This window comes from Ictidomys tridecemlineatus, unplaced genomic scaffold, assembly GCF_052094955.1.
Source record: "Ictidomys tridecemlineatus isolate mIctTri1 unplaced genomic scaffold, mIctTri1.hap1 Scaffold_5149, whole genome shotgun sequence".
In the NCBI taxonomy this organism is placed as follows: Eukaryota; Metazoa; Chordata; class Mammalia; order Rodentia; family Sciuridae; genus Ictidomys; species Ictidomys tridecemlineatus.
In genome coordinates, this window is record NW_027523378.1 from 4144 (window position 1) to 30288 (window position 26145).

The 26145-nt window shown below is 42.3% G+C and overlaps 1 long non-coding RNA gene across 1 annotated transcript in view; it reads left to right on the forward strand.

Moving 5' to 3' along the window:
• The first annotated feature begins 1065 nt into the window (after positions 1-1065).
• Positions 1066-26145, forward strand: part of LOC144373858 (uncharacterized) — a 44411-nt gene continuing 19331 nt past the window's right edge. The window contains exons 1-5 of the long non-coding RNA XR_013433396.1: positions 1066-1243; positions 6565-6747; positions 12077-12259; positions 17585-17767; positions 23089-23271. This is a non-coding gene — a long non-coding RNA (uncharacterized LOC144373858). The remainder of the gene's footprint in view (positions 1244-6564; positions 6748-12076; positions 12260-17584; positions 17768-23088; positions 23272-26145) is intronic.

Below are 26145 nucleotides of genomic sequence, written 5' to 3' on the forward strand. Positions count from 1 at the left end.
TAGAACCTGATATGTCCTTAACCATACCCTGTTCCCTTTGTCTATTTTCACATAACAGCAGGTCCTGAGTTGATCTTGCCGTGTAGGAATGTAGGGAATCCTACAGCTGCTGAGAAGCTCAAAGGTAGATGCAGAAATAATCCGTGGAGCAAATGTAGGCAGCTAGGTAGGACCTGTGAGGTCTAAAGTCATCTTCCATGGCCAAAAACCCAGTCAAGATGAAGAGATGTGGCTGAATCAGCCACCCTCTTCTCAATGCAGAGAAGATGGACACAATCAGGCCTGTGTGGGTTGCTGAATCCGGGCTCCTAGGGTATATAGAACTTTATGTCTTGGGAAAATGTCCCAGGAAGGTGGGGCAGCCTCCATCTCATGGGACCCTTAGAAACTACTGTTAGGACAAAGTGGTTGTCAAGGCAGTGACCTCATTCACTTCCTGAAGGAAGTGACCTCACCTCACTTCCTTAGTGATGGAACTCTCTGAACTTGGGATCCAGGAGGCGAGGCACCCACAAGCAGTTCCAGTCCCAGTGGGCTCACTTGTTTCTCTGTACCAAGGCCAGAGTCATTCTTTCTTGGCACCTAGTGATGTGTGGATAGCAAAATGCCTTGAATGGTCTGGACAGGGGTTTTTCCTGAGAGAGAAGTATTGGCTCATTGCTGGCTCCTGACAACTACACACAGATGGACAAGGAGACCAGAGCTGAGACAGGGCAGGCCACTGCTAAGGAAGATATTCTCAGCCACCAGTCAGAGGACAGAGTGGATAGATGCAGACCAAATACAGGGGTGGTTTGTGTGTCTTAGTGGGTGTGTTTTTCAATTTGTACTTTTGTCTCATGTTCTGAGAGCATGAATGAAAACCGTTTTGTTGTTGTTGTTGTTGTTGGTTTAAAATGGACTGTTAACTAGTGAGTCTTTCTATGTCAGTGGATCCCACTGGGTTTGTGGTTAAAGTGAGTAGAGAGAAGAATGCAGCCGTGAATGTATCCTGTGTAGTGGAAATCTTTGCAGGACTCCTCATGGCCAATTTATGAAAGGACTGCTGCTTGCCTTGCAGATGGGCAACACCTACCAAGATCCTAAGTTCCTGTATTCTTCCTGAATTTCGGCCGCTCTCTGAAGGGGTTCGTGGTTTTGTGTCCAAGATGTGTACCACCATCAAGCTTTGTGACATGACCATGGACTGGATTGCTGAAGGGAATGCCAAGCATCTCAGAAAAGTCAAAAATTAGCGTGACTGGTAAGGATCCCTCTGGAGAATCCCTGCTTGGATAGATAGCCACCCAAGTTGCATGATTAGGAGCTGTCAGTGCCACAGTGTTCAATTAAAGAAAAGTTTTTCTCCAGGCTTATTTCCTCCCTATTGTCCTGTTCCCCTCTAAGTCAGGGAGGTGTTTGCCTTCAGGCACTATTTTGGGAATCCTTCAGAAAACAGTTTCCAATGGAAATGAGGAGGCCTAATCTCTGCCTTTTAGGTAAAGTGCTTTGTAAAAGCTGTGTCTGAATCAGACTCTTGGCCCTGTGTGTGGCTGTGAATTACATTCTAGGCACCCAAAAGAACTCAAGAAAAATCCCATGTGTCCATCCAAATCTAAAAGAATGAAAAAGAAGTGTAATATTGGATGAAGTCTCTTGCCTTCCTCTGGTCAGGCTCCTGACCACTATGAAGTCAGAACAGGGATCCTCTGGGTCAAATGAGTTGTTGCAAGTGCTCCAGGAACTAGCACACAGGTGTTTGGGTTTTTTCATGAGTCCAGTACGCATAAAGAATCTACCCCTGGCAGGCAGGAGGCCTCGAATTTGAGAAGCAGAGCAGTATGAAGTAGAGGCCCATTTTATATATCCTGTTTCTCAGGAAGGGTGTCCAGGCCACCATGACATTTGGCATATGGTAGGCATGAGAGCTTACTCGGCACACCATCTAAGACGGCTTCCCCTATGCAAACCCCCAGCCAGAATGTTATGATGAGTGTCTGTATGGAAGAAGACAAGGGCCATGTAGGAGCGTTTTTGTTAGAATAGTGGTCTTTTGTGTGGCGGTTGGAAAAGATGACTGGGTCAACTACAGCTTGAACTCTGGTGTGATGCCATTAGAGACTGAGTTCTGGAACTGATCTCAGAGAACTCTTGCCATGAATTGTGTTGGGATTTTCCAAGGCCAGGCATTAGAGGAGCCTTTGGAAACTGAGATCTACGCTGAGGGTGGCTTTCTCCACAGCACTGGAAATCTCAGCCAGGATTTCACATGATTTTGCTGTTAAAGCCTTTTCAGCTCTAGTTGAGAGCCAAAACTCACATGAACCTCATATTTGAGACCCCAATGGGCCTGGATTCCTGGGACCTTTCGCCACTCCTTGAAAAGCTTTGCCTGCATGCAATCTCCAGAGCTTCTACTGAAAGGAGATTCCTCAACAGGTAATGGCTCCTGAAGGAATCAAAACCCACAGTGCCAACTTCTTCATTCCTGAAATATGGCTAGGGCAATAGCGTGAAGTGTTTGAGAATCCCATGACCAGAAATCCCTGGAGAACCTTTAGATCTCCTGTTGCTCATCATGACTGAACCAGGGAGTGCCATTTTTGACTGAGTGGAATTCCTGACCATGGTGAAGAACCGAGATGCCAGTGAGTAGGAGCCAGCAGGGAACTGGGCCTGGAGCAATGAAGTGCAGATGTGTGACCAACATCAGTGGTGGGCCCCTGTGCTCCTGTCATTTCTTCGAATGACATGTGACTGACAAGGTGCAGCCAGCAGACCCTAAAATATAAAGGCATGTTGTTGTGGGGAGAGGATTTGGTGTGATGCTCAGAATCAAGTTGCTATGCTCAAGGGGGAAAGATATACTGGGTAGCAGCCCAGTTTGTGTTTTTTCCTTCAGACCCTGAACCACCCCACATGACAGAGCTCCCTCCTGCACCGTGCCCCAGTTGACCTTTATGTATTTCAAAAAAAAAAACACCCACCAAATTTCCAGAGAAGCTGCAAGAAATGCCATTAAAACTGGAGGGTGAGGCAAAGGCTTCACAATCCACCCAGGGAGACATTCATACCCCATGGCCACAGTTACCCTACAAAGAGAGGATTCAGCTCTGTTGCCTCCTGCTGGTATTGGAAAATATAAAACCATGTCCTCCTGTTCACATAGACTGAGACCAAGCTTTCATGGTCTCACTGCAAAGGAAGCTGAAGCACAAAGCTATATTTCTAGTGCACAAATGTCAGAGGCAGATAGTCAAGAAGTCATTAGGCCAGCAATGTTCCATGTTTGTGGTTTGTTTACCCTGCCCCCTACTTTTGGGATCTCTTCTGCCACACCGAATTTTGTGAGCTCCTCAGAATTTCTAATCCAGATATGTATTCACAGATTTTTTTCTTCTTCTCCTCTCATCGTGTGTTATTTGGGGTGATAGTATTGTCAAGGCATTGTGGTGGATGACAGTGGAAGATTTTTATGTGGCACATGTTCGCATGTATATTAGACCCATTTTCCGTTTTGCCATTTGAAATATCGAATCTCTGACACTAACCCATAACTTCCTGGACTCTGACTCCTTATCATAACATCGATAAAAATACTCCAGAGGACTAGAAGTAGAGGCATTTGATAGGAGGCACGGTGTCTACTTGGACTTGCCTTTTGCTTCATCAGAGATACATATTGTAAAACCTCCCACACATTTTTCTCCTTTTATTTCTCCATGACTTTTCAAAATTCACAAATATGTAACTTCCTGACTCCCTGTCTCTGTCGCCTGGGTCACAATGTATATTTTTATATACACATATATAATCCTCCTGCCATCACAGTTATATTCTTGAGAGTATTCTGAATTTGGAAAATACAAATTTCATGAAGGGATCACTTCCCCCCAATACACTGAGGTAACTAAAAATTCAAGCTGTGGTGAGCTTATACTTCAACAAGTTTATACATGAATCAATGTAGAGGAAAATGAATATTTTGGGTACATATGTGAAGGACATATATCCCCTTAGGAATTTTGATTGGCATAGGTACCTTACATTTTAATATATTAAATATATAGTATGGATTTGCAAACATGAAATACATGTGTCATATACTTATACTACCTTGATTCTTTCATGTCCATCTGTGTTGATTTAAATCAACTTTTCACAAGATATTTCTCAGACATATTCATTTTCTTGCTCTACATATTCATTTCTGAATACTCAAAATGAACTTGAGTGAAGATTGAGTACGAACCCTAATATTTCTACAGTAAGTGACCCAGTTGAACATCAATGAAAGAATATTCATATGAAACATGATGTGTATTTTGAAGTAAATTTTCATTCCAAATTGTTAAATTCCTATTTCTTCGAAAATGATAAATCATAGGATGTATCATTTCATCCAATATTCACAAATTGATATGCATATGATTCACTTCACTCCCGGTATCAGAACCCATGTATTTCTCTATGGATCTTTACTTGCTTTTTCATGAGATTTCTTTTCAAACACATTACTTTTGAATTCCATCATCATTTTCGAAGCAAAACTCAAACCCAGTTTGGTATAATTAGTAACCCTAATATTACCAATAGATGTATGCCTACTGGGATTGAATATTTGTATGTGAATACCAGATTTCATGTATTTATTAAAATATCAATTCAATCCATTATTCAACATAGTAACATGTTATAGTTTTTTTTTTTTTCACCGTATGGTCAATTTATAAATCATCTTTATATACGTAGACCCAGGTCCACCTATTTTTATCCCCAAACCCTAAATCATAGGGTTTCAAAAACATGCTCCCAGAAATAGTGGAAGAAATACGCCTGTCCCCTGCTCCATGTATTCCTTTCATCACATCATCTTCTGGACACAAAATGCAAAATTCACACTTATCTTATTCTTGTACAAAAGCCTCATTTTAATGAGAGCATGGATTACTAAAATCATCTATATCTGTGTTTCCTACTCTTTTCAAATTTCAATCCTATGGTGTGTATACACTTGTTTCTTTTTAACATAGGTTAATTCAATCACCCCCCTGTTCAAAATATGCCTGATCTTGTCACTCATTTTGTACATTCCAGATCTCCTAACATCACTATTGATATCTATTTCCCCAAGTGCCTTGTTGTGACTGACTCTTCATGTGTGCTGACATTCCCATTTACACTCTAATAGAACTTCATTCCATTGCAAAATGGGCCTTTTGTCCAAATCCTAAACTCACACTTCTTCCTTTCCCTACACTGGAATCTGCCTAGTATCTCAATTTCACTGGAAGATCTGTTTTACATTCAGTAGTCCCAGGAACAAGATCTTATGCCATTGTATATGGATTGAGAGGATTCACCTCTGCAGAACATAAATCACAACTATGTGTGCAAGTCAAGGGCCCAACACCCTTGTGTGCTTCAGATCTTACCTAGTTTTCTATTTTCATACTCACATTTCTCCTTACATTCTATAAATATCCCAGTTCCCAATACCCGTATTCATCCAGCAGAATGACTCCTACCCAAAATAAATCCTGATATATCCTTAACCATACCCTGTTCCCTTTGTCTATTCTCACATAACAGCAGGTCCTGAGTTGATCTTGCCGTGTAGGAATGTAGGGAATCCTACAGCTGCTGAGAAGCTCAAAGGTAGATGCAGAAATAATCCGTGGAGCAAATGTAGGCAGCTAGGTAGGACCTGTGAGGTCTAAAGTCATCTTCCATGGCCAAAAACCCAGTCAAGATGAAGAGATGTGGCTGAATCAGCCCCCCTCTTCTCAATGCAGAGAAGATGGACACAATCAGGCCTGTGTGGGTTGCTGAATCCGGGCTCCTAGGGTATATAGAACTTTATGTCTTGGGAAAATGTCCCAGGAAGGTGGGGCAGCCTCCATCTCATGGGACCCTTAGAAACTACTGTTAGGACAAAGTGGTTGTCAAGGAAGTGACCTCATTCACTTCCTGAAGGAAGTGACCTCACCTCACTTCCTTAGTGATGGAAATCTCTGAACTTGGGATCCAGGAGGCGAGGCACCCACAAGCAGTTCCAGTCCCAGTGGGCTCACTTGTTTCTCTGTACCAAGGCCAGAGTCATTCTTTCTTGGCACCTAGTGATGTGTGGATAGCAAAATGCCTTGAATGGTCTGGACAGGGGTTGTTCCTGAGAGAGAAGTATTGGCTCATTGCTGGCTCCTGACAACTACACACAGATGGACAAGGAGACCAGAGCTGAGACAGGGCAGGCCACTGCTAAGGAAGATATTCTCACCCACCAGTCAGAGGACAGAGTGGATAGATGCAGACCAAATACAGGGGTGGTTTGTGTGTCTTAGTGGGTGTGTTTTTCAATTTGTACATTTGTCTCATGTTCTGAGAGCATGAATGAAAACCGTTTTGTTGTTGTTGGTTTAAAATGGACTCTTAACTAGTGAGTCTTTCTATGTCAGTGGATCCCACTGGGTTTGTGGTTAAAGTGAGTAGAGAGAAGAATGCAGCCGTGAATGTATCCTGTGTAGTGGAAATCTTTGCAGGACTCCTCATGGCCAATTTATGAATGGACTGCTGCTTGCCTTGCAGATGGGCAACACCTACCAAGATCCTAAGTTCCTGTATTCTTCCTGAATTTCGGCTGCTCTCTGAAGGGGTTCGTGGTTTTGTGTCCAAGATGGGTACCACGATCAAGCTTTGTGACATGACCATGGACTGGATTGCTGAAGGGAATGCCAAGCATCTCAGAAAAGTCAAAAATTAGCGTGACTGGTAAGGATCCCTCTGAAGAATCCCTGCTTGGATAGATAGCCACCCAAGTTGCATGATTAGGAGCTGTCAGTGCCACAGTGTTCAATTAAAGAAAAGTATTTCTCCAGGCTTCTTTCCTCCCTATTGTTCTGTTCCCCTCTAAGTCAGGGAGGTGTTTGCCTTCAGGCATTATTTTGGGAATCCTTCAGAAAACAGTTTCCAATGGAAATGAGGAGGCCTCATCTCTGCCTTTTAGGTAAAGTGCTTTGTAAAAGCTGTGTCTGAATCAGACTCTTGGCCCTGTGTGTGGCTGTGAATTACATTCTAGGCACCCAAAAGAACTCAAGAAAAATCCCATGTGTCCATCCAAATCTAAAAGAATGAAAAAGAAGTGTAATATTGGATGAAGTCTCTTGCCTTCCTCTGGTCAGGCTCCTGACCACTATGAAGTCAGAACAGGGATCCTCTGGGTCAAATGAGTTGTTGCAAGTGCTCCAGGAACTAGCACACAGGTGTTTGGGTTTTTTCATGAGTCCAGTACGCATAAAGAATCTACCCCTGGCAGGCAGGAGGCCTCGAATTTGAGAAGCAGAGCAGTATGAAGTAGAGGCCCATTTTATATATCCTGTTTCTCAGGAAGGGTGTCCAGGCCACCATGACATTTGGCATATGGTAGGCATGAGAGCTTACTCGGCACACCATCTAAGACGGCTTCCCCTATGCAAACCCCCAGCCAGAATGTTATGATGAGTGTCTGTATGGAAGAAGACAAGGGCCATGTAGGAGCCTTTTTGTTAGAATAGTGGTCTTTTGTGTGGCGGTTGGAAAAGATGACTGGGTCAACTACAGCTTGAACTCTGGTGTGATGCCATTAGAGACTGAGTTCTGGAACTGATCTCAGAGAACTCTTGCCATGAATTGTGTTGGGATTTTCCAAGGCCAGGCATTAGAGGAGCCTTTGGAAACTGAGATCTACACTGAGGGTGGCTTTCTCCACAGCACTGGAAATCTCAGCCAGGATTTCACATGATATTGCTGTTAAAGCCTTTTCAGCTCTAGTTGAGAGCCAAAACTCACATGAACCTCATATTTGAGACCCCAATGGGCCTGGATTCCTGGGACCTTTTGCCACTCCTTGAAAAGCTTTGCCTGCATGCAATCTCCAGAGCTTCTACTGAAAGGAGATTCCTCAACAGGTAATGGCTCCTGAATGAATCAAAACCCACAGTGCCAACTTCTTCATTCCTGAAATATGGCTAGGGCAATAGCGTGAAGTGTTTGAGAATCCCATGACCAGAAATCCCTGGAGAACCTTTAGATCTCCTGTTGCTCATCATGACTGAACCAGGGAGTGCCATTTTTGACTGAGTGGAATTCCTGACAATGGTGAAGAACCGAGATGCCAGTGAGTAGGAGCCAGCAGGGAACTGGGCCTGGAGCAATGAAGTGCAGATGTCTGACCAACATCAGTGGTGGGCCCCTGTGCTCCTGTCATTTCTTCGAATGACATGTGACTGACAAGGTGCAGCCAGCAGACCCTAAAATATAAAGGCATGTTGTTGTGGGGAGAGGATTTGGTGTGATGGTCAGAATCAAGTTGCTATGCTCAAGGGGGAAAGATATACTGGGTAGCAGCCCAGTTTGTGTTTTTTCCTTCAGACCCTGAACCACCCCACGTGACAGAGCTCCCTCCTGCACCGAGCCCCAGTTGACCTTTATGTATTTCAAAAAAAAAAAAACACCCACCAAATTTCCAGAGAAGCTGCAAGAAATGCCATTAAAACTGGAGGGTGAGCCAAAGGCTTCACAATCCACCCAGGGAGACATTCATAGCCCATGGCCACAGTTACCCTACAAAGAGAGGATTCAGCTCTGCTGCCTCCTGCTGGTATTGGAAAATATAAAACCATGTCCTCCTGTTCACATAGACTGAGACCAAGCTTTCATGGTCTCACTGCAAAGGAAGCTAAAGCACAAAGCTATATTTCTAGTGCACAAATGTCAGAGGCAGATAGTCAAGAAGTCATTAGGCCAGCAATGTTCCATGTTTGTGGTTTGTTTACCCTGCCCCCTACTTTTGGGATCTCTTCTGCCACACCCAAGTTTGTGAGCTCCTCAGAATTTCTAATCCAGATATGTATTCACAGATTTTTTTCTTCTTCTCCTCTCATCGTGTGTTATTTGGGGTGATAGTATTGTCAAGGCATTGTGGTGGATGACAGTGGAAGATTTTTATGTGGCACATGTCCGCATGTATATTAGACCCATTTTCCGTTTTGCCATTGGAAATATCGAATCTCTGACACTAACCCATAACTTACTGGACTCTGACTCCTTATCATAACATCGATAAAAATACTCCAGAGGACTAGAAGTAGAGGCATTTGATAGGAGGCACGGTGTCTACTTGGACTTGCCTTTTGCTTCATCAGAGATACATATTATAAAACCTCCCACACATTTTTCTCCTTTTATTTCTCCATGACTTTTCAAAATTCAAAAATATGTAACTTCCTGACTCCATGTTTCTGTCGCCTGGGTCACAATGTATATTTTTATATACACATATATAATCCTCCTGCCATCACAGTTATATTCTTGAGAGTATTCTGACTTTGGAAAATACAAATTTCATGAAGGGATCACTTCCCCCCAATACACTGAGGTAACTAAAAATTCAAGCTGTGGTGAGCTTATACTTCAACAAGTTTATACATGAAACAATGTAGAGGAAAATGAATATTTTGGGTACATATGTGGAGGACATATATCCCCTTAGGAATTTTGATTGGCATAGGTACCTTACATTTTAATATATTAAATATATACTACGGATTTGCAAACATGAAATACATGTGTCATATACTTATACTACCTTGATTCTTTCATGTCCATCTGTGTTGATTTAAATCAACTTTTCACAAGATATTTCTCAGACATATTCATTTTCTTTCTCTACATATTCATTTCTGAATACTCAAAATTAACTTGAGTGAAGATTGAGTACGAACCCTAATATTTCTACAGTAAGTGACCCAGTTGAACATCAATGAAAGAATATTCATATGAAACATGATGTGTATTTTGAAGTAAATTTTCATTCAAAATTGTTAAATTCCTATTTCTTCGAAAATGATAAATCATAGGATGTATCATTGCATCCAATATTCACAAATTGATATGCATATGATTCACTTCACTCCCGGTATCAGAACCCACGGATTTCTCTATGGATCTTTACTTGCTTTTTCATGAGATTTCTTTGAAAACACATTACTTTTGAATTCCATCATCATTTTCGAAGCAAAACTCAAACCCAGTTTGGTATAATTAGTAACCCTAATATTACCAATAGATGTATGCCTACTGGGATTGAATATTTGTATGTGAATACCAGATTTCATCTATTTATTGAAATATCAATTCAATCCATTATTCAAAATAGTAACCTGTTATAGTTCTTTTTTTCACCATATGGTCTATTCATGCATCATCTTTATATACGTAGACCCAGGTCCACCTATTTTTATCCCCAAACCCTAAATCATAGGGTTTCAAAAACATGCTCCCAGAAATAGTGGAAGAAATACGCATGTCCCCTGCTCCATGTATTCCTTTCATCACATCATCTTCTGGACACAAAATGCAAAATTCACACTTATCTTATTCTTGTACAAAAGCCTCATTTTAATGAGATCATGGATTACTAGAATCATCTATATCTGTGTTTCCAACTCTTTTCAAATTTCAATCCTATGCTGTGTATACACTTGTTTCTTTTTAACATAGGTTAATTCAATCACCCCCCTGTTCAAAATATCCCTGATCTTGTCACTCATTTTGTACATTCCAGATCTCCTAACATCACTATTGATATCTATTTCCCCAAGTCCCTTGTTGTGACTGATTCTTCATGTTTGCTGACATTCCCATTTACACTCTAATAGAACTTCATTCCATTGCAAAATGGGCCTTTTGTCCAAATCCTAAACTCACACTTGTTCCTTTCCCTACACTGGAATCTGCCTAGTATCTCAATTTCACTGGAAGATCTGTTTTACATTCAGTAGTCCCAGGAACAAGATCTTATGCCATTGTATATGGATTGAGAGGATTCACCTCTGCAGAACATAAATCACAACTATGTGTGCAAGTCAAGGGCCCAACACCCTTGTGTGCTTCAGATCTTACCTAGTTTTCTATTTTCATACTCACATTTCTCCTTACATTCTATAAATATCCCAGTTCCCAATACCCGTATTCATCCAGCAGAATGACTCCTACCCAAAATAGAACCTGATATGTCCTTAACCATACCCTGTTCCCTTTGTCTATTTTCACATAACAGCAGGTCCTGAGTTGATCTTGCCGTGTAGGAATGTAGGGAATCCTACAGCTGCTGAGAAGCTCAAAGGTAGATGCAGAAATAATCCGTGGAGCAAATGTAGGCAGCTAGGTAGGACCTGTGAGGTCTAAAGTCATCTTCCATGGCCAAAAACCCAGTCAAGATGAAGAGATGTGGCTGAATCAGCCACCCTCTTCTCAATGCAGAGAAGATGGACACAATCAGGCCTGTGTGGGTTGCTGAATCCGGGCTCCTAGGGTATATAGAACTTTATGTCTTGGGAAAATGTCCCAGGAAGGTGGGGCAGCCTCCATCTCATGGGACCCTTAGAAACTACTGTTAGGACAAAGTGGTTGTCAAGGCAGTGACCTCATTCACTTCCTGAAGGAAGTGACCTCACCTCACTTCCTTAGTGATGGAACTCTCTGAACTTGGGATCCAGGAGGCGAGGCACCCACAAGCAGTTCCAGTCCCAGTGGGCTCACTTGTTTCTCTGTACCAAGGCCAGAGTCATTCTTTCTTGGCACCTAGTGATGTGTGGATAGCAAAATGCCTTGAATGGTCTGGACAGGGGTTGTTCCTGAGAGAGAAGTATTGGCTCATTGCTGGCTCCTGACAACTACACACAGATGGACAAGGAGACCAGAGCTGAGACAGGGCAGGCCACTGCTAAGGAAGATATTCTCACCCACCAGTCAGAGGACAGAGTGGATAGATGCAGACCAAATACAGGGGTGGTTTGTGTGTCTTAGTGGGTGTGTTTTTCAATTTGTACTTTTGTCTCATGTTCTGAGAGCATGAATGAAAACCGTTTTCTTGTTGTTGTTGTTGTTGGTTTAAAATGGACTGTTAACTAGTGAGTCTTTCTATGTCAGTGGATCCCACTGGGTTTGTGGTTAAAGTGAGTAGAGAGAAGAATGCAGCCGTGAATGTATCCTGTGTAGTGGAAACCTTTGCAGGACTCCTCATGGCCAATTTATGAATGGACTGCTGCTTGCCTTGCAGATGGGCAACACCTACCAAGATCCTAAGTTCCTGTATTCTTCCTGAATTTCGGCCGCTCTCTGAAGGGGTTCGTGGTTTTGTGTCCAAGATGTGTACCACCATCAAGCTTTGTGACATGACCATGGACTGGATTGCTGAAGGGAATGCCAAGCATCTCAGAAAAGTCAAAAATTAGCGTGACTGGTAAGGATCCCTCTGGAGAATCCCTGCTTGGATAGATAGCCACCCAAGTTGCATGATTAGGAGCTGTCAGTGCCACAGTGTTCAATTAAAGAAAAGTATTTCTCCAGGCTTCTTTCCTCCCTATTGTTCTGTTCCCCTCTAAGTCAGGGAGGTGTTTGCCTTCAGGCACTATTTTGGGAATCCTTCAGAAAACAGTTTCCAATGGAAATGAGGAGGCCTAATCTCTGCCTTTTAGGTAAAGTGCTTTGTAAAAGCTGTGTCTGAATCAGACTCTTGGCCCTGTGTGTGGCTGTGAATTACATTCTAGGCACCCAAAAGAACTCAAGAAAAATCCCATGTGTCCATCCAAATCTAAAAGAATGAAAAAGAAGTGTAATATTGGATGAAGTCTCTTGCCTTCCTCTGGTCAGGTTCCTGACCACTATGAAGTCAGAACAGGTATCCTCTGGGTCAAATGAGTTGTTGCAAGTGCTCCAGGAACTAGCACCCAGGTGTTTGGGTTTTTTCATGAGTCCAGTACGCATAAAGAATCTACCCCTGGCAGGCAGGAGGCCTCGAATTTGAGAAGCAGAGCAGTATGAAGTAGAGGCCCATTTTATATATCCTGTTTCTCAGGAAGGGTGTCCAGGCCACCATGACATTTGGCATATGGTAGGCATGAGAGCTTACTCGGCACACCATCTAAGACGGCTTCCTCTATGCAAACCTCCAGCCAGAATGTTATCATGAGTGTCTGTATGGAAGAAGACAAGGGCCATGTAGGAGCGTTTTTGTTAGAATAGTGGTCTTTTGTGTGGCGGTTGGAAAAGATGACTGGGTCAACTACAGCTTGAACTCTGGTGTGATGCCATTAGAGACTGAGTTCTGGAACTGATCTCAGAGAACTCTTGCCATGAATTGTGTTGGGATTTTCCAAAGCCAGGCATTAGAGGAGCCTTTGAAAACTGAGATCTACGCTGAGGGTGGCTTTCTCCACAGCACTGGAAATCTCAGCCAGGATTTCACATGATTTTGCTGTTAAAGCCTTTTCAGCTCTAGTTGAGAGCCAAAACTCACATGAACCTCATATTTGAGACGCCAATGGGCCTGGATTCCTGGGACCTTTTGCCACTCCTTGAAAAGCTTTGCCTGCATGCAATCTCCAGAGCTTCTACTGAAAGGAGATTCCTCAACAGGTAATGGCTCCTGAACGAATCAAAACCCACAGTGCCAACTTCTTCATTCCTGAAATATGGCTAGGGCAATAGCGTGAAGTGTTTGAGAATCCCATGACCAGAAATCCCTGGAGAACCTTTAGATCTCCTGTTGCTCATCATGACTGAACCAGGGAGTGCCATTTTTGACTGAGTGGAATTCCTGACCATGGTGAAGAACCGAGATGCCAGTGAGTAGGAGCCAGTAGGGAACTGGGCCTGGAGCAATGAAGTGCAGATGTGTGACCAACATCAGTGGTGGGCCCCTGTGCTCCTGTCATTTCTTCGAATGACATGTGACTGACAAGGTGCAGCCAGCAGACCCTAAAATATAAAGGCATGTTGTTGTGGGGAGAGGATTTGGTGTGATGCTCAGAATCAAGTTGCTATGCTCAAGGGGGAAATATATACTGGGTAGCAGCCCAGTTTGTGTTTTTCATTCAGACTCTGAACCACCCCACGTGACAGAGCTCCCTCCTGCACCGTGCCCCAGTTGACCTTTATGTATTTCAAAAAAAAAACACCCACCAAATTTCCAGAGAAGCTGCAAGAAATGCCATTAAAACTGGAGGGTGAGCCAAAGGCTTCACAATCCACCCAGGGAGACATTCATACCCCATGGCCACAGTTACCCTACAAAGAGAGGATTCAGCTCTGCTGCCTCCTGCTGGTATTGGAAAATATAAAACCATGTCCTCCTGTTCACATAGACTGAGACCAAGCTTTCATGGTCTCACTGCAAAGGAAGCTAAAGCACAAAGCTATATTTCTAGTGCACAAATGTCAGAGGCAGATAGTCAAGAAGTCATTAGGCCAGCAATGTTCCATGTTTGTGGTTTGTTTACCCTGCCCCATACTTTTGGGATCTCTTCTGCCACACCCAAGTTTGTGAGCTCCTTAATTTCTAATCCAGATACGTATTCACAGATTTTTTTCTTCTTCTCCTCTCATCGTGTGTTATTTGGGGTGATAGTATTGTCAAGGCATTGTGGTGGATGACAGTGGAAGATTTTTATGTGGCACATGTTCGCATGTATATTAGACCCATTTTCCGTTTTGCCATTTGAAATATCGAATCTCTGACACTAACCCATAACTTACTGGACTCTGACTCCTTATCATAACATCGATAAAAATACTCCAGAGGACTAGAAGTAGAGGCATTTGATAGGAGGCACGGTGTCTACTTGGACTTGCCTTTTGCTTCATCAGAGATACATATTATAAAACCTCCCACACATTTTTCTCCTTTTATTTCTCCATGACTTTTCAAAATTCACAAATATGTAACTTCCTGACTCCCTGTCTCTGTCGCCTGGGTCACAATGTATATTTTTATATACACATATATAATCCTCCTGCCATCACATTTATATTCTTGAGAGTATTCTGAATTTGGAAAATACAAATTTCATGAAGGGATCACTTCCCCCCATACACTGAGGTAACTAAAAATTCAAGCTGTGGTGAGCTTATACTTCAACAAGTTTATACATGAAACAATGTAGAGGAAAATGAATATTTTGGGTACATATGTGAAGGACATATATCCCCTTAGGAATTTTGATTGGCATAGGTACCTTACACTTTAATATATTAAATATATACTACGGATTTGCAAACATGAAATACATGTGTCATATACTTATACTACCTTGATTCTTTCATGTCCATCTGTGTTGATTTAAATCAACTTTTCACAAGATATTTCTCAGACATATTCATTCTCTTGCTCTACATATTCATTTCTGAATACTCAAAATGAACTTGAGTGAAGATTGAGTACGAACCCTAATATTTCTACAGTAAGTGACCCAGTTGAACATCAATGAAAGAATATTCATATGAAACATGATGTGTATTTTGAAGTAAATTTTCATTCAAAATTGTTAAATTCCTATTTCTTCGAAAATGATAAATCATAGGATGTATCATTTCATCCAATAGTCACAAATTGATATGCATATGATTCACTTCACTCCCGGTATCAGAACCCATGGATTTCTCTATGGATCTTTACTTGCTTTTTCATGAGATTTCTTTTAAAACACATTACTTTTGAATTCCATCATCATTTTCGAAGCAAAACTCAAACCCAGTTTGGTATAATTAGTAACCCTAATATTACCAATAGATGTATGCCTACTGGGATTGAATATTTGTATGTGAATACCAGATTTCATCTATTTATTGAAATATGAATTCAATCCATTATTCAAAATAGTAACCTGTTATAGTTCTTTTTTTCACCATATGGTCTATTCATGCATCATCTTTATATACGTAGACCCAGGTCCACCTATTTTTATCCCCAAACCCTAAATCATAGGGTTTCAAAAACATGCTCCCAGAAATAGTGGAAGAAATACGCATGTCCCCTGCTCCATGTATTCCTTTCATCACATCATCTTCTGGACACAAAATGCAAAATTCACACTTATCTTATTCTTGTACAAAAGCCTCATTTTAATGAGAGCATGGATTACTAGAATCATCTATATCTGTGTTTCCTACTCTTTTCAAATTTCAATCCTATGGTGTGTATACACTTGTTTCTTTTTAACATAGGTTAATTCAATCACCCCCCTGTTCAAAATATCCCTGATCTTGTCACTCATTTTGTACATTCCAGATCTCCTAACATCACTATTGATATCTATTTCCCCAAGTGCCTTGTTGTGACTGACTCTTCATGTGTGCTGACATTCCCATTTACACTCTAATAGAACTTCATTCCATTGCAAAATGGGCCTTTTGTCCAAATCCTAAACTCACACTTCTTCCTTTCCCTACACTGGAATCTGCCTAGTATCTCAATTTCACTGGAAGATCTGTTTTACATTCAGTAGTCCCAGGAACAAGATCTTATGCCATTGTATATGGATTGAGAGGATTCACCTCTGCAGAACATAAATCACAACTATGTGTGCAAGTCAAGGGCCCAACACCCTTGTGTGCTTCAGATCTTACCTAGTTTTCTATTTTCATACTCACATTTCTCCTTACATTCTATAAATATCCCAGTTCCCAATACCCGTATTCATCCAGCAGAATGACTCCTACCCAAAATAGAACCTGATATGTCCTTAACCATACCCTGTTCCCTTTGTCTATTTTCACATAACAGCAGGTCCTGAGTTGATCTTGCCGTGTAGGAATGTAGGGAATCCTACAGCTGCTGAGAAGCTCAAAGGTAGATGCAGAAATAATCCGTGGAGCAAATGTAGGCAGCTAGGTAGGACCTGTGAGGTCTAAAGTCATCTTCCATGGCCAAAAACCCAGTCAAGATGAAGAGATGTGGCTGAATCAGCCACCCTCTTCTCAATGCAGAGAAGATGGACACAATCAGGCCTGTGTGGGTTGCTGAATCCGGGCTCCTAGGGTATATAGAACTTTATGTCTTGGGAAAATGTCCCAGGAAGGTGGGGCAGCCTCCATCTCATGGGACCCTTAGAAACTACTGTTAGGACAAAGTGGTTGTCAAGGCAGTGACCTCATTCACTTCCTGAAGGAAGTGACCTCACCTCACTTCCTTAGTGATGGAACTCTCTGAACTTGGGATCCAGGAGGCGAGGCACCCACAAGCAGTTCCAGTCCCAGTGGGCTCACTTGTTTCTCTGTACCAAGGCCAGAGTCATTCTTTCTTGGCACCTAGTGATGTGTGGATAGCAAAATGCCTTGAATGGTCTGGACAGGGGTTGTTCCTGAGAGAGAAGTATTGGCTCATTGCTGGCTCCTGACAACTACACACAGATGGACAAGGAGACCAGAGCTGAGACAGGGCAGGCCACTGCTAAGGAAGATATTCTCACCCACCAGTCAGAGGACAGAGTGGATAGATGCAGACCAAATACAGGGGTGGTTTGTGTGTCTTAGTGGGTGTGTTTTTCAATTTGTACTTTTGTCTCATGTTCTGAGAGCATGAATGAAAACCGTTTTGTTGTTGTTGTTGTTGTTGTTGGTTTAAAATGGACTGTTAACGAGTGAGTCTTTCTATGTCAGTGGATCCCACTGGGTTTGTGGTTAAAGTGAGTAGAGAGAAGAATGCAGCCGTGAATGTATCCTGTGTAGTGGAAATCTTTGCAGGACTCCTCATGGCCAATTTATGAATGGACTGCTGCTTGCCTTGCAGATGGGCAACACCTACCAAGATCCTAAGTTCCTGTATTCTTCCTGAATTTCGGCCGCTCTCTGAAGGGGTTCGTGGTTTTGTGTCCAAGATGTGTACCACCATCAAGCTTTGTGACATGACCATGGACTGGATTGCTGAAGGGAATGCCAAGCATCTCAGAAAAGTCAAAAATTAGCGTGACTGGTAAGGATCCCTCTGGAGAATCCCTGCTTGGATAGATAGCCACCCAAGTTGCATGATTAGGAGCTGTCAGTGCCACAGTGTTCAATTAAAGAAAAGTATTTCTCCAGGCTTCTTTCCTCCCTATTGTTCTGTTCCCCTCTAAGTCAGGGAGGTGTTTGCCTTCAGGCACTATTTTGGGAATCCTTCAGAAAACAGTTTCCAATGGAAATGAGGAGGCCTAATCTCTGCCTTTTAGGTAAAGTGCTTTGTAAAAGCTGTGTCTGAATCAGACTCTTGGCCCTGTGTGTGGCTGTGAATTACATTCTAGGCACCCAAAAGAACTCAAGAAAAATCCCATGTGTCCATCCAAATCTAAAAGAATGAAAAAGAAGTGTAATATTGGATGAAGTCTCTTGCCTTCCTCTGGTCAGGCTCCTGACCACTATGAAGTCAGAACAGGGATCCTGTGGGTCAAATGAGTTGTTGCAAGTGCTCCAGGAACTAGCACACAGGTGTTTGGGTTTTTTCATGAGTCCAGTACGCATAAAGAATCTACCCCTGGCAGGCAGGAGGCCTCGAATTTGAGAAGCAGAGCAGTATGAAGTAGAGGCCCATTTTATATATCCTGTTTCTCAGGAAAGGTGTCCAGGCCACCATGACATTTGGCATATGGTAGGCATGAGAGCTTACTCGGCACACCATCTAAGATGGCTTCCCCTATGCAAACCCCCAGCCAGAATGTTATGATGAGTGTCTGTATGGAAGAAGACAAGGGCCATGTAGGAGCGTTTTTGTTAGAATAGTGGTCTTTTGTGTGGCGGTTGGAAAAGATGACTGGGTCAACTACAGCTTGAACTCTGGTGTGATGCCATTAGAGACTGAGTTCTGGAACTGATCTCAGAGAACACTTGCCATGAATTGTGTTGGGATTTTCCAAGGCCAGGCATTAGAGGAGCCTTTGAAAACTGAGATCTACGCTGAGGGTGGCTTTCTCCACAGCACTGGAAATCTCAGCCAGGATTTCACATGATTTTGCTGTTAAAGCCTTTTCAGCTCTAGTTGAGAGCCAAAACTCACATGAACCTCATATTTGAGACGCCAATGGGCCTGGATTCCTGGGACCTTTTGCCACTCCTTGAAAAGCTTTGCCTGCATGCAATCTCCAGAGCTTCTACTGAAAGGAGATTCCTCAACAGGTAATGGCTCCTGAACGAATCAAAACCCACAGTGCCAACTTCTTCATTCCTGAAATATGGCTAGGGCAATAGCGTGAAGTGTTTGAGAATCCCATGACCAGAAATCCCTGGAGAACCTTTAGATCTCCTGTTGCTCATCATGACTGAACCAGGGAGTGCCATTTTTGACTGAGTGGAATTCCTGACCATGGTGAAGAACCGAGATGCCAGTGAGTAGGAGCCAGCAGGGAACTGGGCCTGGAGCAATGAAGTGCAGATGTGTGACCAACATCAGTGGTGGGCCCCTGTGCTCCTGTCATTTCTTCGAATGACATGTGACTGACAAGGTGCTGCCAGCAGACCCTAAAATATAAAGGCATGTTGTTGTGGGGAGAGGATTTGGTGTGATGCTCAGAATCAAGTTGCTATGCTCAAGGGGGAAAGATATACTGGGTAGCAGCCCAGTTTGTGTTTTTTCCTTCAGACCCTGAACCACCCCACGTGACAGAGCTCCCTCCTGCACCGTGCCCCAGTTGACCTTTATGTATTTAAAAAAAAAACACCCACCAAATTTCCAGAGAAGCTGCAAGAAATGCCATTAAAACTGGAGGGTGAGCCAAAGGCTTCACAATCCACCCAGGGAGACATTCATACCCCATGGCCACAGTTACCCTACAAAGAGAGGATTCAGCTCTGCTGCCTCCTGCTGGTATTGGAAAATATAAAACCATGTCCTCCTGTTCACATAGACTGAGACCAAGCTTTCATGGTCTCACTGCAAAGGAAGCTAAAGCACAAAGCTATATTTCTAGTGCACAAATGTCAGAGGCAGATAGTCAAGAAGTCATTAGGCCAGCAATGTTCCATGTTGTGGTTTGTTTACCCTGCCCCCTACTTTTGGGATCTCTTCTGCCACACCCAAGTTTGTGAGCTCCTCAGGATTTCTAATCCAGATATGTATTCACAGATTTTTTTCTTCTTCTCCTCTCATCGTGTGTTATTTGGGGTGATAGTATTGTCAAGGCATTGTGGAGGATGACAGTGGAAGATTTATATGTGGCACATGTTCGCATGTATATTAGACCCATTTTCCGTTTTGCCATTTGAAATATCGAATCTCTGACACTAACCCATAACTTACTGGACTCTGACTCCTTATCATAACATCGATAAAAATACTCCAGAGGACTAGAAGTAGAGGCATTTGATAGGAGGCACGGTGTCTACTTGGACTTGCCTTTTGCTTCATCAGAGATACATATTATAAAACCTCCCACACATTTTTCTCCTTTTATTTCTCCATGACTTTTCAAAATTCACAAATATGTAACTTCCTGACTCCCTGTCTCTGTCGCCTGGGTCACAATGTATATTTTTATATACACATATATAATCCTCCTGCCATCACAGTTATATTCTTGAGAGTATTCTGAATTTGGAAAATACAAATTTCATGAAGGGATCACTTCCCCCCAATACACTGAGGTAACTAAAAATTCAAGCTGTGGTGAGCTTATACTTCAACAAGTTTATACATGAAACAATGTAGAGGAAAATGAATATTTTGGGTACATATGTGAAGGACATATATCCCCTTAGGAATTTTGATTGGCATAAGTACCTTACATTTTAATATATTAAATATATACTACGGATTTGCAAACATGAAATACATGTGTCATATACTTATACTACCTTGATTCTTTCATGTCCATCTGTGTTGATTTAAATCAACTTTTCACAAGATATTTCTCAGACATATTCATTTTCTTGCTCTACATATTCATTTCTGAATACTCAAAATGAAATTGAGTGAAGATTGAGTACGAACCCTAATATTTCTACAGTAAGTGACCCAGTTGAACATCAATGAAAGAATATTCATATGAAACATGATGTGTATTTTGAAGTAAATTTTCATTCAAAATTGTTAAATTCCTATTTCTTTGAAAATGATAAACCATAGGATGTATCATTTCATCCAATATTCACAAATTGATATGCATATGATTCACTTCACTCCCGGTATCAGAACCCATGGATTTCTCTATGGATCTTTACTTGCTTTTTCATGAGATTTCTTTTCAAACACATTACTTTTGAATTCCATCATCATTTTCGAAGCAAAACTCAAACCCAGTTTGGTATAATTAGTAACCCTAATATTACCAATAGATGTATGCCTACTGGGATTGAATATTTGTATGTAAATACCAGATTTCATGTATTTATTAAAATATCAATTCAATCCATTATTCAAAATAGTAACATGTTATAGTTTTTTTTTTTCACCGTATGGTCAATTTATAAATCATCTTTATATACGTAGACCCAGGTCCACCTATTTTTATCCCCAAACCCTAAATCATAGGGTTTCAAAAACATGCTCCCAGAAATAGTGGAAGAAATACGCATGTCCCCTGCTCCATGTATTCCTTTCATCACATCATCTTCTGGACACAAAATGCAAAATTCACACTTATCTTATTCTTGTACAAAAGCCTCATTTTAATGAGAGCATGGATTACTAAAATCATCTATATCTGTGTTTCCTACTCTTTTCAAATTTCAATCCTATGGTGTGTATACACTTGTTTCTTTTTAACATAGGTTAATTCAATCACCCCCCTGTTCAAAATATCCCTGATCTTGTCACTCATTTTGTACATTCCAGATCTCCTAACATCACTATTGATATCTATTTCCCCAAGTGCCTTGTTGTCACTGACTCTTCATGTGTGCTGACATTCCCATTTACACTCTAATAGAACTTCATTCCATTGCAAAATGGGCCTTTTGTCCAAATCCTAAACTCACACTTCTTCCTTTCCCTACACTGGAATCTGCCTAGTATCTCAATTTCACTGGAAGATCTGTTTTACATTCAGTAGTCCCAGGAACAAGATCTTATGCCATTGTATATGGATTGAGAAGATTCACCTCTGCAGAACATAAATCACAACTATGTGTGCAAGTCAAGGGCCCAACACCCTTGTGTGCTTCAGATCTTACCTAGTTTTCTATTTTCATACTCACATTTCTCCTTACATTCTATAAATATCCCAGTTCCCAATACCCGTATTCATCCAGCAGAATGACTCCTACCCAAAATAGAACCTGATATGTTCTTAACCATACCCTGTTCCCTTTGTCTATTTTCACATAACAGCAGGTCCTGAGTTGATCTTGCCGTGTAGGAATGTAGGGAATCCTACAGCTGCTGAGAAGCTCAAAGGTAGATGCAGAAATAATCCGTGGAGCAAATGTAGGCAGCTAGGTAGGACCTGTGAGGTCTAAAGTCATCTTCCATGGCCAAAAACCCAGTCAAGATGAAGAGATGTGGCTGAATCAGCCACCCTCTTCTCAATGCAGAGAAGATGGACACAATCAGGCCTGTGTGGGTTGCTGAATCCGGGCTCCTAGGGTATATAGAACTTTATGTCTTGGGAAAATGTCCCAGGAAGGTGGGGCAGCCTCCATCTCATGGGACCCTTAGAAACTACTGTTAGGACAAAGTGGTTGTCAAGGCAGTGACCTCATTCACTTCCTGAAGGAAGTGACCTCACCTCACTTCCTTAGTGATGGAACTCTCTGAACTTGGGATCCAGGAGGTGAGGCACCCACAAGCAGTTCCAGTCCCAGTGGGCTCACTTCTCTGTACCAAGGCCAGAGTCATTCTTTCTTGGCACCTAGTGATGTGTGGATAGCAAAATGCCTTGAATGGTCTGGACAGGGGTTTTTCCTGAAAGAGAAGTATTGGCTCATTGCTGGCTCCTGACAACTACACACAGATGGACAAGGAGACCAGAGCTGAGACAGGGCAGGCCACTGCTAAGGAAGATATTCTCACCCACCAGTCAGAGGACAGAGTGGATAGATGCAGACCAAATACAGGGGTGGTTTGTGTGTCTTAGTGGGTGTGTTTTTCAATTTGTACTTTTGTCTCATGTTCTGAGAGCATGAATGAAAACCGTTTTGTTGTTGTTGTTGTTGTTGGTTTAAAATGGACTGTTAACTAGTGAGTCTTTCTATGTCAGTGGATCCCACTGGGTTTGTGGTTAAAGTGAGTAGAGAGAAGAATGCAGCCGTGAATGTATCCTGTGTAGTGGAAATCTTTGCAGGACTCCTCATGGCCAATTTATGAATGGACTGCTGCTTGCCTTGCAGATGGGCAACACCTACCAAGATCCTAAGTTCCTGTATTCTTCCTGAATTTCGGCCGCTCTCTGAAGGGGTTCGTGGTTTTGTGTCCAAGATGTGTACCACCATCAAGCTTTGTGACATGACCATGGACTGGATTGCTGAAGGGAATGCCAAGCATCTCAGAAAAGTCAAAAATTAGCGTGACTGGTAAGGATCCCTCTGGAGAATCCCTGCTTGGATAGATAGCCACCCAAGTTGCATGATTAGGAGCTGTCAGTGCCACAGTGTTCAATTAAAGAAAAGTATTTCTCCAGGCTTCTTTCCTCCCTATTGTTCTGTTCCCCTGAAAGTCAGGGAGGTGTTTGCCTTCAGGCACTATTTTGGGAATTCTTCAGAAAACAGTTTCCAATGGAAATGAGGAGGCCTAATCTCTGCCTTTTAGGTAAAGTGCTTTGTAAAAGCTGTGTCTGAATCAGACTCTTGGCCCTGTGTGTGGCTGTGAATTACATTCTAGGCACCCAAAAGAACTCAAGAAAAATCCCATGTGTCCATCCAAATCTAAAAGAATGAAAAAGAAGTGTAATATTGGATGAAGTCTCTTGCCTTCCTCTGGTCAGGCTCCTGACCACTATGAAGTCAGAACAGGGATCCTGTGGGTCAAATGAGTTGTTGCAAGTGCTCCAGGAACTAGCACACAGGTGTTTGGGTTTTTTCATGAGTCCAGTACGCATAAAGAATCTACCCCTGGCAGGCAGGAGGCCTCGAATTTGAGAAGCAGAGCAGTATGAAGTAGAGGCCCATTTTATATATCCTGTTTCTCAGGAAGGGTGTCCAGGCCACCATGACATTTGGCATATGGTAGGCATGAGAGCTTACTCGGCACACCATCCAAGACGGCTTCCCCTATGCAAACCCCCAGCCAGAATGTTATGATGAGTGTCTGTATGGAAGAAGACAAGGGCCATGTAGGAGCGTTTTTGTTAGAATAGTGGTCTTTTGTGTGGCGGTTGGAAAAGATGACTGGGTCAACTACAGCTTGAACTCTGGTGTGATGCCATTAGAGACTGAGTTCTGGAACTGATCTCAGAGAACTCTTGCCATGAATTGTGTTGGGATTTTCCAAGGCCAGGCATTAGAGGAGCCTTTGGAAACTGAGATCTACGCTGAGGGTGGCTTTCTCCACAGCACTGGAAATCTCAGCCAGGATTTCACATGATTTTGCTGTTAAAGCCTTTTCAGCTCTAGTTGAGAGCCAAAACTCACATGAACCTCATATTTGAGACCCCAATGGGCCTGGATTCCTGGGACCTTTCGCCACTCCTTGAAAAGCTTTGCCTGCATGCAATCTCCAGAGCTTCTACTGAAAGGAGATTCCTCAACAGGTAATGGCTCCTGAATGAATCAAAACCCACAGTGCCAACTTCTTCATTCCTGAAATATGGCTAGGGCAATAGCGTGAAGTGTTTGAGAATCCCATGACCAGAAATCCCTGGAGAACATTTAGATCTCCTGTTGCTCATCATGACTGAACCAGGGAGTGCCATTTTTGACTGAGTGGAATTCCTGACCATGGTGAAGAACCGAGATGCCAGTGAGTAGGAGCCAGCAGGGAACTGGGCCTGGAGCAATGAAGTGCAGATGTCTGACCAACATCAGTGGTGGGCCCCTGTGCTCCTGTCATTTCTTCGAATGACATGTGACTGACAAGGTGCAGCCAGCAGACCCTAAAATATAAAGGCATGTTGTTGTGGGGAGAGGATTTGGTGTGATGCTCAGAATCAAGTTGCTATGCTCAAGGGGGAAAGATATACTGGGTAGCAGCCCAGTTTGTGTTTTTTCCTTCAGACCCTGAACCACCCCACGTGACAGAGCTCCCTCCTGCACCGTGCCCCAGTTGACCTTTATGTATTTCAAAAAAAAAACACCCACCAAATTTCCAGAGAAGCTGCAAGAAATGGCATTAAAACTGGAGGGTGAGCCAAAGGCTTCACAATCCACCCAGGGAGACATTCATACCCCATGGCCACAGTTACCCTACAAAGAGAGGATTCAGCTCTGCTGCCTCCTGCTGGTATTGGAAAATATAAAACCATGTCCTCCTGTTCACATAGACTGAGACCAAGCTTTCATTGTCTCACTGCAAAGGAAGCTAAAGCACAAATCTCTATTTCTAGTGCACAAATGTCAGAGGCAGATAGTCAAGAAGTCATTAGGCCAGCAATGTTCCATGTTTGTGGTTTGTTTACCCTGCCCCCTACTTTTGGGATCTCTTCTGCCACACCCAAGTTTGTGAGCTCCTCAGAATTTCTAATCCAGATACGTATTCACAGATTTTTTTCTTCTTCTCCTCCCATCGTGTGTTATTTGGGGTGATAGTATTGTCAAGGCATTGTGGTGGATGACAGTGGAAGATTTTTATGTGGCACATGTTCGCATGTATATTAGACCCATTTTCCGTTTTGCCATTTGAAATATCGAATCTCTGACACTAACCCATAACTTACTGGACTCTGACTCCTTATCATATCATCGATAAAAATACTCCAGAGGACTAGAAGTAGAGGCATTTGATAGGAGGCACGGTGTCTACTTGGACTTGCCTTTTGCTTCATCAGAGATACATATTATAAAACCTCCCACACATTTTTCTCCTTTTATTTCTCCATGACTTTTCAAAATTCACAAATATGTAACTTCCTGACTCCCTGTCTCTGTCGCCTGGGTCACAATGTATATTTTTATATACACATATATAATCCTCCTGCCATCACAGTTATATTCTTGAGAGTATTCTGACTTTGGAAAATACAAATTTCATGAAGGGATCACTTCCCCCCAATACACTGAGGTAACTAAAAATTCAAGCTGTGGTGAGCTTATACTTCAACAAGTTTATACATGAAACAATGTAGAGGAAAATTAATATTTTGGGTACATATGTGAAGGACATATATCCCCTTAGGAATTTTGATTGGCATAGGTACCTTACACTTTAATATATTAAATATATACTACGGATTTGCAAACATGAAATACATGTGTCATATACTTATACTACCTTGATTCTTTCATGTCCATCTG